This window comes from Pelobates fuscus, chromosome 13, assembly GCF_036172605.1.
Source record: "Pelobates fuscus isolate aPelFus1 chromosome 13, aPelFus1.pri, whole genome shotgun sequence".
Taxonomy (NCBI): Eukaryota; Metazoa; Chordata; class Amphibia; order Anura; family Pelobatidae; genus Pelobates; species Pelobates fuscus.
The window spans coordinates 87,772,738-87,790,791 of NC_086329.1; positions in this window are offsets into that span (position 1 = coordinate 87,772,738).

Below are 18,054 nucleotides of genomic sequence, written 5' to 3' on the forward strand. Positions count from 1 at the left end.
TACACCCTTGGCCGTTGAGGCCATAGATGGTAGACCACTATCAGAGCCTGTTATCTTTTGTGAAACTATACCCGTTGGATTAACCATTGCTATCCTACACAAGGAAAATACGTCTCTCATGCTAATCTCATCCCCTTCAGTTCCAGTGGTCTTGGGGTATCCCTGGCTTAAGAAACATAATCCCACTATTGACTGGGAACTTGGAGAAATAGTATCATGGGGTCAGGGTTGTAGGGAAGGATGTTTACAGAAAGTCTCACCTGTTTGCTTAGTAAACGCTCCTATTAACTCTTCCCAATCTACAGACATACAGATACCTTCTCAGTACTTGGATTTGAAGGCAGTGTTTGACAAGAAGTAGGCTGATACTTTACCTCCTCATAGGTCTTACGACTGTAATAATAAACTCTTGCCTGGTACTATGCCTCCGAGGGGTACAGTGTATCCTCTATCCACTAAGGAAAACTTAGTCCTAGAGGAATATATACGAGAAAAATTAGACAAAGGTTTTATTTGAAGGTCTTCATCTCTGGCTGGGGCCGGTTTCTTCTTTGTAGATAAAAAAGACGGCACTCTGCGGCCTTGCATAGATTATCGGGGCTTAAATAAGATAACGATTAGGAATGCATATCCTATTCCCCTGATTACCGAGCTATTTGATAGACTGAAGGGATCCAAGATTTTTACCAAGTTAGATCTGAGGGGAGCATATAACTTGGTAAGAATTCAGCAAGGAGACGAATGGAAAACGGCATTCAATACCCGTTACGGCCATTATGAGTACACGGTAATGCCCTTCGGGCTTTGCAATGCACCATCAGTCTTCCAAGATCTAATTAATGAGGTTCTTAGGGAATTTCAGCATGAATGCGTTATAGTATATTTGTATGATATACTAATACATTCTAGAGAGATTGAGACTCACCACAGACAAGTCAGAAGGGTATTGCGTAAACTTTGGATTGTATTGCAAATTGGAGAAATGTAGCTTCGATCAATCTCAGATAAACTTCCTTGGTTACGTTATTTCTGGTGACGGGTTTATGATGGACCCGATTAAACTTAAATCGATTTTACATTGGCCATTGCCCAGGGGACTAAAGGCCATTCAGAGATTTATCGGATTCTCCAATTATTATAGGCGCTTTATTTTTATTTATTTTTAATTTGAAAATTAGGTTTTATTTGTGTTTCACAATATTTAGCGTTTGGCGCCTGCTCGCCAGGGTACAGAAAGTAGAAGGGGGTAATGCAGGAACATTTCGTTACAGCATAGGTGTCACGATTCCGGGAACCCAACACGCTAACAGACACACACACACACAGAAAAGGTGCCGTACCGGACCTTAGAGTGGCCGGGCTAAGCACACACAGAATAGTCAGGAGACAAGCCGAGTCTGGGGAACCAGAAGACAGGATAACGATAAACAAGCCGAGGTCAAAGGGTAGGAGAAAGTCACAAAGTCAGAATAACAAGCCAGAGAGTACGTAACCAGAAATCACAAGTTCAGAATCAATACTATACAGCAAAGACCACAACAGGGCAGGGAGGAACAGGAAAGGTAAGTATAAATACCCTAGGTTTAATTCTGATTGGATAACTTCCAATCAGAATTAACAATCACCCGTGGGAGATATCTAAGCCTCCCACTGTGATTGTGGTACTGTTGCTTTAACGCCGGGTCACTCACGTGACCCCGGCGTTTGCATAAATTAACGACCTTCCAGCGTGCAGCGTTATACATGCTGCCGCTGGAGGCGAGCGGTGGAGAGGAGACGCCGCTTGCCGACAGGTAGGAGGAGGGGAGACCGCGGGCGGCGATGGACTGAGGGTGAGTGCTGCAAGTTGCGAGCAGCCTCCCCTCCTAGCCGCCCGCGGACCCCTGACATAACCCCCCCCTCGAGGACCGCCCAACAGGCGGGAAGCCGAAGGCTTCAAAGGAAACCGCGCATGAAAGGAGCGGACCAAAGAGGGCGCATTCACGTCAGAGGCAGAAACCCAGGACCGCTCCTCAGGGCCGTACCCCTTCCAGTCAACCAGATACAAGCGACCCTGAGAAAAACGAGAATCAAGCAGGGCAGCCACTTCGTACACGTCACTAGAGACAGCGTGGAGGGAATCCAGACGCCTGAGAGGACCAGAGAATCGATTACAGAGCAGGGGCTTCAAAAGGGAGGTGTGAAAAGTGTTAGGAATACGCATGGAAGGAGGTAAGGCCAGGCAGTAGGACACAGGATTGACCCTACGCAATACCTTGTAGGAGCCAAAGAACCTGGGCGCGAATTTCATCGAGGGGACCCTGAGGCGTAGATTCTTAGAGGACAACCAAACCCTATCACCCGGAACATAAGAAGGAGCAGCACCTCTACGACGATCAGCAAATCTCTTCTGAGTAACAGCCACTCGAGAAAGAGTAGCATGGACCTGATCCCACATCTTCCGTAAGGAGGTTAGGTGCTCGTCCAAAGCGGGTATTCCCTTGTCGGAGAATACGCCGGGAAGGACAGAGGGTTGGAACCCATAAGCAACCAAAAAAGGACTTAAGTCAGTGGACGAATGAGTCACAGTGTTTCTGGCGAATTCAGCCCAGGGAAGGAGGTGAGACCAGTTGTCCTGGTGTGCATTTGTGAAGCAGCATAAATACAACTCCACAGATTGATTCGCCCATTCGGCAGCTCCATTGGATTGTGGATGATAGGAGGAGGTAAATGACAAGGAAAGCCCCTCCAAAACCGAGAGACAAATTGCGGACCCCTGTCGGATACGATATCCTGTGGAATACCATGCAAGCGGAAAACCTCTTTGGCAAACACCCGAGCCAACTGAACCGCAGAAGGTAGTTTTTTTTTTTTTTTTATTCTTTATTTTTAGCGTGCATGAAAGTATAACAAGTGGGCTCGTCATGCCCCAACAGCTTTGACCAGCTTACATACAGACAATTAACAGTTGGTTGGCATGTGAAGTATTCTGCACAATTTTTATATACATTAGTTAGCATTGGTGTTATAATACTGCACTTTTTTTTTTTTTAAAACATATTAAACCATCGACATCTTGAACAAATGCGCTATGTAAAAATACAATATTAATTAAATCTAAACTGTGCCCGCTGAGCCAGGCTTGCATCACATAAGAGTTAAGCGGAGCGTGGATAGTTGTCAAACATTTAGTGGCACTACCGCCGCCAAGCGGACGGGTAGGATAATTATCTAATGGGGGGCTGTTCCAGAAGACTAAGGAGCGGGAGTTACCGCTGGGAAGTGGCACTCACCACAATTGGTGGCCTGTTTGGCAGGGCGGTGAGGTGACATTACAATTTGGTTAAGCCAATTTGGCGGGTTGTAATAAAATCGCTAGGCTGTTGTAGCCTTATTTGTGGTTTTGCGTTTCCACGGTAAGCTGTTGCAGTATGGCAGGGGGACGGTAGGCCTTCTCCCTGTCTGGGCAGTATGCTACCCGGTGAAGGGCCAGGTTACTGCGGTCAAGCAGAGATGTAGCTGGGTGGTGTACGGCCCTTATTGCAGGAATATGCTCTGTGTGGGGAACAAGATAGTTGCGTAGTGTGGTCGCAGAAGTGAAGGGGGGGGGGGGCGATGGGCTCTGTCCTGATGGGAGTCAGGGTGGCGAGTCAGTCAAGGAGGTGTTCCTATATTGTGTCTGGTCCGTGTGGGCTATTTGAGGGCAGTGGGTAATTGCATCCTAGTTTGGGCGACCCTTTAGTCTAAGAGGTCTTGGGGTAGTGGGAATACATATAATATACATCACAGATTTGTGAGGAAAGAAAGAGGTGTAAACCAAAGTTCTCTTTAGTAGACAGTCCGTGGCTGTATACGGATATCTGGAGCCCTTCTTGGCCGCTGACCCCGTTTTCAGGTCTCAGCTCTGTCAGGCAGGGTGGCTTGAGCGGTCCTGGGAACAAACTCACGGATTCTCGCCGGGTCCAGGCTGGCCAGGCTAGGCTCCCCATCTGCAGCCGTCGGCATAATACCCTGGGCCTTCATGAGGTCCTCCAACTCCCGATACGTTCCCGCCCTGTGTGTTGCACCTTTAAAGGTGAGCTGGATGGTGTGTGGTTGGCCCCACCTGTATTGGATGTCCCGGTTCCGGAGCACTTGCAAGAGGGGTCTCAGGGACCGTCGCCAGCTCAGTGTGTGTCTTGTGAGATCCGGAAAGACCAGCAGCGTCGCTCCTTCAAAAGTTATCGGAGTCTTCCTCCGGATAGCCGCCAATAGTGAGGCCCTGTCCTGCAGGGATTGGAATCGGAGGATGAGGTCAGGTGTCATGTCCTGTGGGGCCTCTGCTGGCCTGGGGAGGCGGAACATGCCGTCCAGTTTCATGGCTTTGGCCTGTTTTGGCGGGAGGAAAGCTTCCATGAACCGCCGTATGAAATGAGGCAAGTCTGTAATCCCCTGTGATTCCGGTACTCCCCTTATCTTGAGGTTGTATCGCCTCCGGTGCTCTTCCAGTGCATTAATTCTGCCATCTGTCTGCTGTAATTTGTGTTGTAGGTTTTCCAGACTTTGTTCTACCGCTGTCAGCCTGGCAGTGTGGTCGGTGTTGGAGGTTTCCAGCTGGGTGATCCTCGAGGTGTTGTTTTCGATCGCCTTTCTGAAGTGGGCCATGTCACCCTGTAAGTTTGCTCGGAGTTCCGCGAGCATCGCCTTTAATTGTGGTGCCGTGACCGGTTCTCTGTCTCCCGCTGTTGGGAGGGTAGGTCCCGTCTTTTTACTGGAAGTGGCACCGTCCCTCAGGCCTGGCGAGGATTCCTCCGAGGAGCACGATGAGCCCTCATCAAGGAGCGCCATCTTGTCCCACGCGGCCCTCTGCGAGCAGCGGAACAATTCGCCAATGTCATGGCTTACCGGGCTTTTGTCGGCCTTTGGTCGCTTGTTTTTGCGCCCCATGCTGTCAGGCGTATAGTAGTGGGGTTTAATTTCCTTATTTCTTTCGATTTTGCAGGTTTTAGGGCAATAGTTTGCAGAGCACAGGAGAAGTGCGACTGCTCTGGTCCGCTGCTTGGCTCCGCCCCCCAGAAGGTAGTTTTTTGAGTGGAATAAAGTGTGCCATCTTAGAGAACCTATCAGTCACAGTCAAAATTACTGTCATTCCATCGGATGAAGGAAGATCCACAATAAAGTCCATGGATAAGTGGGTCCATGGTTTCTTGGGTACGGATAGAGGCATCAGGAGGCCCGGGGGTTTAACAGTAGGGGACTTACACTGTGCACAAACACGACAAGCCTGCACATAATCCACTACGTCTTGCTTAAGTGAAGGCCACCAAAATTGTTGAAGGAGACCCTTGTATGTTTTGGTAACCCCTGGGTGACCAGCCGTTTTGGCGGTGTGAAATAAAACTAACAATTTCTTTCTATCTTTTTCTTTCACGTATAATCTATGAACAGGTGTCTCAGAGGGTGCTTGGGTTTGGTATGCCTTGATACCATCCAGGAAAAGGGATGAAATAACGGGTAGCGGCTATTATCTTAGACGTGGGTACAATGGGTTCAGGAGCGGGGGCAAAAGACTCCAAAGGTTCGTATTGTTGGGAGATAGCATCAGCCTTGACAGTACGGTACCCAGGCCTATATGTGATAATGAACTGAAAGCGTGAAATAAATAAGGACCATCTGGCTTGAGGAGAGGACAACCTTTTAGCATCAGCTATATAGGAGAGATTCTTATGATCAGTTATAACCAGGATTTCGTGTCTGGCTCCTTCTAATAAGTATCTCCACTCTTTAAAAGCCATCACAATAGCTAATAGTTCCCTGTTCCCGACGTCGTAATTCTTTTCCGAATCAGATAATTTTTTAGAAAAGTAACAGCAGGGATGGAGGGGTTCGTTATAGGACAGTCTTTGTGATAATACAGCTCCCACACCTGATTCTGAAGCGTCTACTTCCATTACAAAGGGAAGGATCAGGATGGTGTAGCACAGGGGCGGTGGCAAATACCTTTTTAAGAGTCTCAAAGGCTTTAATGGATTCAGGAGTCCAAACCCTGGGGTGCAAACCCTTTTTAGTCAGTTTAGTGATAGGGGAAATGACTGATGAAATGTTTTTAATAAACCTGCGATAATAATTGGCAAAGCCTATAAATCGCTGTATTGCCTTAAGGCCTTGAGGAAGAGGCCAAGACAACATGGCTTCTAATTTTGAAGGATCCATGCTGAACCCCTGTTCAGAAATGATGTACCCTAGGAGTTGTACTGATTTTTGGTCGAATAAACATTTCTCCAATTTACAATAAAGACCATTTTGTAGCAATCTCTAAAGTACGTTCCTCACATGGGCATGATGAGACTCCAGATCAGGAGAAAATACAAGTATATCATCGAGATAGACCACGGCACAGACGTGTAGTAAATCTCTAAGGACATCATTTATGAGGTCCTGAAAGACAGCAGGAGCATTACACAGTCCGAAAGGCATAACTAGATACTCGTAATGCCCACTGCGTGTATTGAACGCTGTCTTCCATTCATCGTTTTCTTTTATACGAACCAAGTTATAAGCCCCCCTGAGGTCTAGTTTGGTAAAAAATCTAGAACCTTTGACACGGTCAAACAACTCAGTAATGAGAGGGATAGGATACGCATTTTTAACTGTTATATCATTGAGGCCTCTATAGTCTATACATGGCCTTAAATCGCCCTCTTTCTTGGCAACAAAAAAGAAACCAGCACCAGCCGGAGAGGAGGACCTTCTGATAAAACCTTTACGTAAGGATTCCTGTATGTACTCCTCCATGACCTGGTTTTCTTTCTCAGAAAGCGGATAGACCTTGCCCCTAGGAGGCATCGTACAGGTAACAAGTTTATGGCACAATCATAATCCCGGTGTGGGGGTAGTCTATCCGCTTCCCTTTTTTCAAAGACCAATGCGAGGTCTGCATGCACAGGAGGGACAGAAACAGAAAGTGGTTTAGCTGAAGGCACATTGAGTAAACAAACGGGATGTAAACGGACCATACAGTCTTGTTGACAGGATTCCCCCCAGGAGAGTATATCCAAACAACCCCAATCAAGTACCGGGTTATGCTTAACTAACCAGGGGAAGCCCAGTATGATGGAAGCTGTAGGGGAGTCAATTATTTGGAAGGTTATCCTTTCTTTGTGTAAGGCACCCACGGCCATAACCATTTCTTGGGTCTCATGGGTCACCAGAGGTTTCTCAAGTGGTCTACCATCTATGGCCTCAATGGCCAAGGGTGTGGCCTTTTGGATCAGATTCAAGGCTGCGGTTTTAGCAAAGTTCTCATCGATAAAGTTATCTGCAGCACCTGAATCGATCAAGGCTTTAGTTGTAACCGTGGTTTGATTGACCAAAAGAGTAACCGTAATGAATGGTCTGGAGATGGACACATGAGGGGAAAAAACCATAACACCCGAGGCCGACCCCTCTCTAGGCCTTAGGTGCTGTAGTTTCCCTGTAAACTAGGACAGTTACTTCGGAGATGCCCCCTCTTACCACAATAAAGGCACAAGCCCTCCCTTCTGCGGTACGTTCTTTCAGCTTCAGATACGCCTACAGCACCTAATTGCGTGGGTTTGGGAGGTGGTTGATTAGGGGGAGGTAATGCTAGTAGTGCAGTACTGGGTAAAGCAGGTAACCCCTGTGTATTCATCCTTCTTTGACTACGCCTCTTTCTTATACGGTTGTCAATTAGAATGATATAATCTATTAGATCATCCAGAAGAACAGGCAATTCCCTGGATGCTATTTCGTCTAATATGTAAGCGGCCAAACCCTCCTGAAAAGCTGTTACGAGAGAGTCGTTATTCCAAACCACCTCAGCTGCCAGAGTGCGGAATTCAATGGTATAATCCGCTACTGATCTACTGCCCTGTCGGATCCTAAGCAGAGCTTTGCCAGCAGAAGCAACCCGGCCGGGCTGATCAAACGTACGTTTGAAAGCTGTTAGAAAGTCTGCAAAGGACATTGGGGACGTGTTCTCCACACATGGGGTTGGCCCATGCTAGAGCTTTCCCTGACAAATGGTTGATTAGAAAAGCAATTTTGGTTCTGTCAGTGGGGTAGGAGCGCGGATTCATCACCAAATTAATATCAATTTGGTTGAGGAAACCACGGCACGATGCTGGATCACCGCTATAGTGCTGAGGTGGCGTCATGTGAACCACGTGAGCAGGAGCGGTTACTGGATCAGGACCGGGTTCTGGCCCAGCAGCAACAACTTCTTGAACGGCAGGTTGTAAGTGGGCAGTACGAGCCAGTATGGTTTGTAAAGCCTGGGCAAACTGATCCATACGATGGTCTAAACCATCCATTCTAGCCTCCTGATTAACTAGGAGCTGTGGAATGTCAGCAGGTTCCATAATGGCCCTGTTGTAATGTCACGATTCCGGGAACCCAACACGCTAACAGACACACACACACACAGAAAAGGTGCCGTACCGGACCTTAGAGTGGCCGGGCTAAGCGCACACAGAATAGTCAGGAGACAAGCCGAGTCAGGGGAACCAGAAGACAGGATAACGATAAACAAGCCGAGGTCAAAGGGTAGGAGAAAGTCACAAAGTCAGAATAACAAGCCAGAAAGTACGTAACCAGAAATCACAAGTTCAGAATCAATACTATACAGCAAAGACCACAACAGGGCAGGGAGGAACAGGAAAGGTAAGTATAAATACCCTAGGTTTAATTCTGATTGGATAACTTCCAATCAGAATTAACAATCACACGTGGGAGATATCTAAGCCTCCCACTGTGATTGTGGTACTGTTGCTTTAACGCCGGGTCACTCACGTTACCCCGGCGTTTGCATAAATTAACGACCTTCCAGCGTGCAGCGTTATACATGCTGCCGCTGGGAGGCGTGAAGGATGCGAGCGGCGGAGAGGAGACGCCGCTCGCCGACAGGTAGGAGGAGGGGAGACCGCGGGCGGCGATGGACTGAGGGTGAGTGCTGCAAGTTGCGAGCAGCCTCCCCTCCTAGCCGCCCGCGGACCCCTGACAATAGGGTATATACACATTTTACTTCCATATCACTCCCTTAAGTCTACCCAGTACCCGTTACCGTGTGCTACTCTCTTAGGACTAGTCCAGTCCTTTATAGTTTTGGCTTGGTTGTCCCTTGGTGTTATTACTCTCTTTGCATGCTTTTCACTGTGTTTCGTTTATTGCCCCTGATGTGTCCCCTGTCCCTCTTTCTCCCGCACCCTCGTTGGTAGTACTCCCCCTGATCCCTGTGTCATGCCGAGTGTGGTATTTTCCCATGTATGCCTTCCATTTCTCCCCCGATTTGCCAATATGTTTCCGCTGTCCTAGGTGTTTGTCTGCCATCTGCTCGTATTTCCAGTTGAGGGAAACTTGGTCAAGGAGGACTTCTTTCGTGGGTGCTATCCGTGACTTCCAAGCTTTGGCTATGAGTGTTACAGCTGCTATGAGCAAGTGGAATATTAGCCCTTCTTCTGTTTTGCTTTGTTCAATAGTGAGTGGCCATCTTCTGTCTAATAGGTTTCCAGCTATGTTCTCCGCTTCTCTCCAGTATTGCCTAATTTGTGTGCATGCCCACCATATGTGACTCATCGAGCCTTCTGCGGCTCCACATCTCCAACATGTGTTGGGCGAGTTTGGGTAAAGCGCTGCTAGCTTCTCCGGTACCATGTACCATCGATATTGTAGCTTCCGTATGGTCTCTAGGTGTGTGGTGCATAATGTATTTCCTTTGTGTATCGTGAATGCCCGCTTCCAGTCATCTGTCCCCAGTGACTTTCCCAGTTCTGTGTGCCAAGCTTTTGGGAATGTCATGATTTCCCCGGATCGTTCCGCTAGTAAAGCGGTATATAGGTTTGAGAGAATTTTCTTTGGGGGTCTGCCCGTCAAACAGAGGGTTGCTGCTTTGTGTGCAGTTTGTGGCTTATGAGCTTGTATTTTGATTCCCGTGAGTAATGATTTAAGTTGTAAGTAAGAGAACAGTGCTTTGCTGGGTATATTGTACTTTGTTTGGAGTTCTGGGAAGGGGATTAAGCGGTTGTCTTCGTATAGGTGATTAATCGTGGTGCAACCCGCCTCCCCCCATGTCCTAGTGTCAAGGGATGGGATACCCACCGCTAGGCACGAGATTGGGGCGTGCCCTTTAATGTCCCTGTGGTCTCCCTCCTTTCCCCTTTGTTTGTCCCAGCAATTCAAAGTTAGGGCAGTGGTAGGTAGGGGTTGGAAGAGCTTGGGGCGTAGGTGTCCCGGGAGCCAGAAAAGATCCCGTAGTTCTTGTGTTTTAGCCCAGTGTGCTTCTATCTGGGTCCACTGTAGTGGTTCCCCCTCAGATGTATCTTTTTTGACCGTTGCCAGTTGGGCTGCTCTGTAGTATGTTTGTACACATGGGAGGCCCAGTCCTCCTTCCACAACTGGGTTGTGTAGGATCACCGCTGCCACCCTTGGCCTTTTGTTGGCCCACACAAACTGAGTTATCAGTCTCTGTAGAGAGGTTATGTATGTTTTTGGCAGTGCTAAAGGAAGGGTGCGTAATAGGTATTGGAACTTGGGCAGCAGCAGCATTTTGATCGCCACCAATCGTCCCACCCAGGACAGGAATTTTCCTTTCCAGCTTCCAGTGTAGTGGCAATGTCTTTTGTGAGTGTTATGTAATTTTTGTCTAGGAGTTTGCCCAGGTTTGTTGGAATTTTGATGCCTAAGAACGTCAGGTGGTCTGTTCTCCAGTCAAAGGGGAAGGCTGATTTAAGTCTCTCCAGGGTGTCCGGTTGTATCCCTATTCCCATTGCCTGTGTCTTGTTTACGTTTAACTTGTAGTATGAGTGTTTCCCATACTCCACTATAGAGGCCATTAGGTTTGGGAGTGAGATGTGTGGCTGGGTAAGGGTCAGCAGAATGTCATCGGCGAATAGATTCGCTTTGTATTCTTTGGACCCTATTGTCACTCCGTGGATGGAGGCATTTTGTCTTATGGCTGCTGCCAATGGCTCCAAAGCCATTACATACAGCAATGGGGAGAGGGGGCACCCCTGGCGTGATCCATTGGTTATGGTAAGGGGGTCTGAAAAAAAGCCTGCATTTAGGACTCTCGCCATTGGTGTGTTGTATAGTGCCCTGACCGCTGAGAGGAAGCCTCCCGGTGCCCCGAATTTAAGGAGGACCTGTTCTAAAAGCTCCCATCCCAGCTGGTCAAAGGCCTTTTCCGCATCTAGTGACATCAGTATATTACCCACCTTCATGCGTCGGGCACTGTGTATGATATTGATTACCTTCCTAGTGTTGTCCCCTCCTTGCCTGTTTTTTATGAACCCCACTTGGTCCGTGTGTATGATGTGTGGGAGCATAGCTCCCAGACGCCACGCGGAAATTTTTGCGTACAATTTGGCATCGGTGTTTAACAGGGAGCTGGGGAGAAAATTTTGTGGGCAGGTGGGGGGTTTTCCAGGTTTTGGGAGTGTGATAATGTGTGCCAGTAATGTCTCAGCGGGCAATTTTTGTTGACGTGTGGCTTCATTGAAAGTATTGGTTAAATGAGGCGTTAAAATGGCATGGAACTGTTTGTAGTAACAGTTAGCGAATCCGTCTGGGCCTGGGGATTTGCCTGATTTTAGGGATCGGATGGCCGCGGTGACCTCTTCATGTGTGATGTCTGCTTCAAGTTCTTGTTGTTGTTGAGGTGTAAATGTGGGCAGTTGTATCGCAGTTAGGTATGTTTTTATGGCTTGTGGTTGTGGTTGGAGTGTGTTTGGGTCGTCCGCTAGGTTGTATAAGGAGGTGTAGTATTTGGCGAAATAATTACTTATGTACCTGGGTGCCGTTACTTTGTGTCCTGCTTCTGTGGTGAGGTATGCTATTTTCTGTACGGCTTTAAGTCGTTGGGCTACTAGTTTGCCTGCTTTGTTACCCTGAGAGTAGTTAGTTGCTTTGAGTTTGTTTAAGTAGCGGACGGTTTGGTCTAGGGTTTGCTTGTGTATTTCCTGTGTGATTGTCATAATGCGGGTCTTTAGCTCTGGAGTTGGGGCACTTTGGTTTTGAGTATTAAGGTCTTGGAGCTCTTTTTGCCACGTTCTCATTTGTTCCTGTGCCTGTCTTTTTAGAAAAGCTTGTATCAACAGTCCCCTTATCACCGATTTGTGGGCCTGCCATACAGTGTTATGCGGGATTAGGTCTGTAGTGTTCTCTGTGAAATAATGCTTTAGTTCTTTTGCCACCAACTTGGCGAATTCTGGGTCTGCTAGGTGAGAGCTGTTGAGTCTCCACGGGCTTCTGTGTGAGGGTTCATATAGATCAGCCAGGGTCACCACGACTGGAGCGTGATCTGACCATGTGATCTGTTCCACAGAGCAGTCCTTGACCTGTTCCAAGTGTTGACCCTTTATCAATATGGCATCTATCCTAGAATAGGTGTTGTGTACAGTTGAGAAAAATGTGTATCGTCTTTCCCCCACGTGTGTTGCCCTCCAAGTGTCGTAATAGTGGTATTCGTGTAACAATTTTTGGATTGCTTTGCTCTGTCTCTTGAGTGGCTTCATTCTAGGGGCTGTGGGCGCTATCGTGGTATCAACCGTGGGGTCAAGCACATGGTTGATGTCTCCGCACACAACTCCTATTCCCTTTTGTATAGTTTCCAATTTTTTGAATATTTTGTGGAGGAAATTCCTCTGTTCCTGGTTAGGGGCATAAATGCTTGTTATAGTATATTCAACATCGTTGATTGACCCCACCACTATGACATATCTCCCCTCGTCATCTATTTCCAGGTGTGTAAGGGAAAACGCTACATCCTTGCTAATTAGTATTGAGGCCCCTTTGGATTTGCTTGTGTGGGTGGCATGGTATTGGTGGGGGTAGTCCCGTGTGAGTAATGGTGCGTGGGCATTTGTTTTAAAGTGGGTTTCTTGGAGGCAAACCACCTCCGGTTTCTGTCGGTTAAGGTCTCTGCGGAGTAGGTTCCTTTTGGATGGGTGGTTGAGGCCTTTTGTATTGTGGGTGTATATTTTCATGGGGGGTTGTACCTAGGGAATTCGGTTTGTTGTAGCGCTATCTTTCTTTTGTGTGGGAGTGCCCCCCTACCCAGCTTGTTCGAACCGGGTGGCATCTCCCCAAGGTGGGTAAACTGTGGGTGTGGCCCCTTGTGTGCCCTGTCATCGCCACGTGTGGCGTAGCATTGGATTATCTGTGACACGGTGTGCATACAATGTGAAACACAAAAATTAAAGTAAAGAAACAAGTTAAACATGGTAACTAAAACATAAAAAGTTAAACTTGGTGCCATGTAGACGGCCTTGCGCCAACCTAAGGCGCTGTGAGGGAGGAAGTGGTATGCTTCCATGCCTGTGCGGTGCAGTCTGTAGGCCTGAAACCCTACTGGTTGTGTCATGAACTATCTTTCACCCCTAAACTATATCGTTTGGATATTTCTGAACTTTTTTTATTTATTTTTTTGTGGTTGCCGCCAGGTTCAATCATGTGGCTTATCTATATGTATGTTGGGGTTCGGGGAGGTGTGTTCTCTGTAGCCCCTTGCCCTGTGTGCACCCCCCCCCCCCACTATTTTGTCAGCCTCAAAGTCATTCTTTTTGTACTTGCCACTTCTTGCGGCCCATGAACGTTCACTCAGTCAGGTTCTATGTACTTTCTTCCATGACGCGGTGGTGGTAGGCCCCAGTCTTTAAGGGCTTTCTCTCCGGCTTCTGGTGTCATGATGATGGTGGTTTTATCTTCGTGTGTAATTAAAAGCTTGACTGGGAAACCCCATCTGTATGGCTTCTTGTGCAGCCGTAGTTGTTCCGTGATGCCAGCAAAGGTTTTTCTTTTCTTCAGGGTTGCTGCCGATATGTCCGCATATATCGTGGTTCCCTGGTAAGGAGGTGGTAGGTTAGGACGTAGTCTGCTCGCTCTTAGCAAAATTTCCTTAATGTGAAAATAGTGCAGCTGCACCAAGACGTCTCGCGGTGCTTCTGATGTTAGGAAGGGCGGTTTTGGGACACGGTGGTAACGGTCCAGCAGCAGCATGTCTTGATGCACATCTGGGGCCAGGACTTTGAATAGGCCTTGCAGATGAGTGTGCAGGTCTGCTGCCCCCACTGTTTCCGCTACCCCTCTCAGCCTGAGATTATTACGGCGGGAACGGTCCTCCATATCCGCTATTTTGGCCTCCAAAGCCATCATGTTAGTTTGCATTTCCTCCATACTGGCGCTTATGCTGTTATGTGCTTCGGCCTGGTCGGCCATTTTGTCTTCCAGCGTGGAAGTGCGCTCTCCCAGCTCCCTTATATCTGACTTGATGTCGTTTAGTGAGGTCTGGAGGGTGTTTTGGAGCTTGGTGTGCATCACATCCAGCATGCGTTGTAGTATGCCATGGGTTACCGGTGCGTCTGCCGTGGTCTCTTTCTGTAGTTTGCCGATTTCGTCGTGGGCGCCATCTTGGGCCTCCTCCAGGGCTCCCGCGGTCTTTGTTTGGGTCGTGCGGACGGCGAAAAAGCGTGATTTATCGCCTTTGTGCGTCTGGCGTCTGCCCTTTTGCTGGGACATCGCTGTGGGTGTTTGATGGCTAGTGGGGTGTATGTTTCGCTATGGTTTCAGGCCTGTGCAGCAGGAGCTACCCTGACATGCGACCGCCGCGGTTGAGCTCCAGGCCACGCCCCCCCATTATAGGCGCTTTATTAAGGGTTACTCTTCTATTATTGCTCCTATTACTAATATGACTAATATGTGCTAATATGTGCTAATACCAAAACATGGTCTACGAAGGCTCTATCTGCTTTCAAAACACTCAAGGAAAATTTTGCCTCAGCGCCAATATTGGTCCATCCTGACACCTCGTTGCCTTTTTTATTCGAGGTAGACGCCTCGGAGTAAGGTATAGGGGCAGTCTTATCCCAAAGACAAGGTTTGGATAAACCATTACATCCATGTGGCTTCTTTTCTAAAAAATTGTCGGAGACAGAAAGTAGATATAACATTGGAGACAGAGAACGGTTAGCGGTCATAATGGCTTTAAAGGAATGGAGACATTTGTTAGAGGGGACTTTACACCCGATTACCATTTTAACGGACCACAAGAATTTGTCCTATACAGGGGAAGCCAAGCGATTGTCCGCCAGACAAGCTCGTTGGTCCTTATTCCTTACTCATTTCAATTACGTACTCACATACAGACCAGGTTCTAAGAACTCCAAGGCAGATGCGTTGTCCCGCCAACACGAACCTACTACTGTTACGGAAACCGCTTTGTCTTCTATCGTTCCCAAACGTAATATTATTGCCAATACGAGTGTCAGGATACACTCGCCGTTATTTTCTGATATTGAGAAAGAACAGTATCTAGCTCCTGAACTTACTCCTGAGGGACAGTACTTCGTTCCTTCTAAGTTCCAAGTGGACCTGCTTCGTTGCTTTCATGACAGTAAAGTTGCTGGGCACCCCGGCATACACAAAACGTAATCTCTGATTTCCAAAGATTTCTGGTGGCCTACTTTACGTAAAGATATAAGGGATTTTGTCAGGGCGTGTGATATATGTGTGAAAAATAAACAACCACATACACTCCCATGTGGGCTTTTGCAAGCCTTAGAAATACCCAAGAAGCCATGGACCAGTTTAGCTATGGACTTTATTGTCGATTTACCGGTTTCCAAGAAACATACTGTTATTCTCACGGTGATCGACAGGTTTACTAAGATGGCTCATTTCGTCCCTTTGCCTAAACTGCCTTCTTCACCCGAATTGGCTGAGATATTTGTGAAGGAAATTTTTCGCTTACATGGTATTGCTACTGAGATTGTTTCTGATAGAGGTTCCCAATTTGTTTCCCGGTTTTGGAAGTCCTTCTGTTCCCATTTGGGTATCAAATTAAATTTCTCCTCTGCCTATCATTCCCAGTCCAACGGGGCAGCCGAACGCACCAACCAAAAGATTGAACAATATTTACGATGTTTTGTTTCTGAACACCAGGACAATTGGGTCGGTCTGATTCCTTGGGCGGAGTTTGCGCACAACAATCTTGTTTGTGATTCTACTCATAATAGTCCCTTTTTCTTGAATTATGGCTTTCATCCTACCACTCTTCCTTCGGTTTCCCCTTCCCAAGGTTTACCGTCGGTTGATGTTCATATTGCCAATCTGAGAAAGTTGTGGGATCAGACTCGACTAATTCTTGTTCGAATTTCCGCGTTGTTCAAACTACACGCTGACAAACGTAGACGGGCTGCCCCAGTTTTCGCCCCGGTTGATAGGGTGTGGTTGAGCACCAGAAACATCCGCTTGAAGGTTCCTTCCATGAAATTTGCTCCTCGCTACATAGGCCCTTACAAGGTCCTTAGAAGGATTAACCCGGTTGCGTATCATCTTGCCCTTCCTCATGCCATGCGCATCCCTAACTCTTTTCATGTCTCTTTGTTGAAGCCTCTTGTTTGTAACAGATATTCGTCCCTTGTGTCCTCCCCTTCTTCGGTCCAGGGTCAGGAAGAATATGAAATCAAGGTCATTCTTGATTCTCGTATTTCTCGTGGGAAGTTACAATATCTCGTTGACTGGAAGGGTTATGGGCCTGAGGAAAGGTCATGGGTGGGTCACGAAAATATACATGCCCCTCGTATCCTTCGGGAATTTCATGCTCGATTTCCGTCTCGCCCCGATCCCTTCTGCCCGGTGGGCGTTTCTGAGAGGGGGGTACTGTCATGGTACCTGTGGTGTCTACCTCAGAGGAGGTTAGACACCTAGACGTGGTTCCTCAGAAGGGGGCTGGTACACCCGATCGCTTCAGCCTTTCCGGCCGTTTACACGCCGGCCGCGATAGCCCCGCCTTCTTTTATGACGCGGCGCTCAATAGCCGACGTCATGACGTCAATCACGTCACGACCTGCCAGAAACCGCAAATCAGGACATTTTGGGGGCATGGTCAACAATTAAAGAACCAAGGTATAAAAGAGATGTATTTGCAATGATTCATTGCCCTGTCGTGGTTCTAGCTAGTCTGGTCACTCAGTGCTCTTACTTCTCTTGTGTTGTACTTCTCTTGTGTTACTTCTCTTGTGTCTTGATTCGGCTTTGTATTTCGACCCTGCTTACTTCTTTTATCCTTTTGACTCAGCTTGTCTCTCGCTTACCTGTTCTCTCGACCTCGGCTTGTCTCTGACCATTCTTTGTCTACTCCATACGTTAGTCTGGCCATCCTAAGGTCCGGTATACGTACCTACTCCTGTTTGCATTCTGCGTGTTCGTTCCCTGTCAGGATCCTGATATTACGACAGGGCCAATGGATCCTGCAGGTGCGAACTCTCAGATCGGTTCCCCTGACTCTAGATTTGAGGCCATGGACCATAGAATGGACCAGATGGCACTAGCTTTGCAATCTTTGTTATCACGTCCTAATACTCAGCCAGAGGAAATGCGTGCTTCCACTATCACTCCTGTAAGCACAGGCTTAGAGGTAACCGCATTGGGTGCTTCTTCTCATGTTACTTCCCCTCTACGCTATGGCGGCTCACCAGATACTTGTCGAGGTTTCTTAAACCAGATAAGTATTCATTTTGAGCTACAACCCCGGGCCTATCCTACTGACAGGGCTAAGGTTGGATTTATAATAACCTACTAATTGACAAAGCACTTAGATAGGCTAACCCTCTGTGGGAAAATGATAACCCTTTAGTCTATAATTATAATGCTTTTGTCGCAGCTTTTAGGAGGACTTTTGACCCCCCAGGAAGAAAGGCCAATGCATCTAGTCAAATATTGTGCTTACATCACAGATGTAAAAATTCTAATTCTTTAGGTGCTAAAAAGTTAATTTGATGCCTGCACTTCATATCTGAAAAAACTGTGCGAGCAGCAGCAGGCGACAGTGGAGTTTCAGCTGCAGCACGCACGGGTCAGTCGCTCTGCACCAGACTTGCCCTCCAATTGATCAGAGTTAAAGGATTTCAATTTGTGGGGATATTTATGGGCTAATAATAGTAAACAGTTGAGAATCGCCCACTATTTCAACTCTCAGATCCCAAAGATCGTTATCGTGTAAGTGAAATGTATTCCATATAAATAAAATCACAATTTGTTATAAAAATAGATACAATTTATTGTGACAATTTAAATAATAAT